The 1,232-nt window shown below is 41.8% G+C and overlaps 1 non-coding gene across 1 annotated transcript; it reads right to left on the bottom strand.

Moving 5' to 3' along the window:
- Positions 1-730: 730 nt before the first annotated feature.
- LOC141593602 (small nucleolar RNA R71) lies at positions 731-837 on the bottom strand. The gene has a single exon (XR_012521675.1). It is a non-coding gene; the product is annotated as a small nucleolar RNA R71 (small nucleolar RNA).
- Between the last annotated feature and the right edge of the window lie 395 nt (positions 838-1,232).

Genomic DNA, 1,232 nt, shown 5'->3' with positions numbered 1-1,232 from the left:
ACACTTAGCGGGATCGCATCAAAAAATGGCGCCGTTGCCGGGGATGGTGTTTGTTTGATTTAGATTTCTTTTTATTGTTATTAGTTGTGTCTTTCTTCGCCTTGAGGAAGTAAAACTCCTCAAGGTTTGTTCTAATTGTTTTCGAGTTGTTTGATATTTTGCATGTCTAGAAGGTTACAAGGTGATTTGTTACCTTTTGACCGTGAAATCGAAAGAACCTTGACGAACAATAGGAGAGTTGTTAGGAGGAATTTAAGAGGTATTAGTGAAGTTGTCCAACCCACTAGTGAGTTTGTCAATCCTTTCGCAATAGAAGGAGAAGAAAACCCATTACACAATACCCCACAAAATCCACCTACAATGCCAAAATTCTCGTCACACTCCGTACCCACCGAGGAGAATCTACCAAATGGTACTCCTACACTGCAACATCTAACCGGAAATTTTATTGCCAAGTCCGCCTTCATCCAATTAGTTGAGAGGAGCCAATTTGGGGGGATGCCTAGTGAGGACCCTCATTCTCATATGGAAACCTTTTGCGACTATTGTGATGCTATCTCTCAAACGGGCGTGACTCAAGACCAAATTAGATGGGTCTTATTTCCTTTTTCCTTAATCGGCACCGCGGCTAATGGTTGAAGGGCCTTGATAAGGCCACCCTTGGAATAGATTCTTGGAAGAAGTTGGCTCTAGCTTTCTACAAAAATTCTACCCACCGGAAAAGACTAACATGCTAAGAGCTCAAATTACGGGTTTTAAGCAAAGGGATGAAGAGTCTTTGTATGAAGCTTGGGAGCGGTTCAAGGGAATTTGTCGCTCATGTCCTCACCATGGACTTAGCGAATGGTTTTTGGTACAACAATTTTGGAATGGTTTATATGAAGATTCTAGGAACATTCTCAATATGGGATCAAATGGAATGTTCACCGAAGTTGATGACAATCAAACATGGAACAAGATTGAGGAAATGGCCGTCCATAACTCACAATATAGTAGACCTCGCAAGGCTACTAGAGGAGGAAAGCATGAAGTGGACTCCGTTACTCAATTGGGTGCTCAACTAAGTGCTCACATTGACACAATCAACTTGAAGTTCGAACAAGCTATGGCTAGACTTGAGGAAAACTCAAAATCATCGAAGCATCATGTTAATGCCATGACGGCATCTTCATCAATCCCAAGTGGGATATGTGAGAATTTTGGAACTTTGGGACATGACCAAGGTGAATGTA

The sequence above is a fragment of the Silene latifolia genome, chromosome 7 (assembly GCF_048544455.1).
Source record: "Silene latifolia isolate original U9 population chromosome 7, ASM4854445v1, whole genome shotgun sequence".
In the NCBI taxonomy this organism is placed as follows: Eukaryota; Viridiplantae; Streptophyta; class Magnoliopsida; order Caryophyllales; family Caryophyllaceae; genus Silene; species Silene latifolia.
Note: the sequence above shows the minus strand (reverse complement) of the source record. Positions and strands in the feature narration are given on the sequence as shown.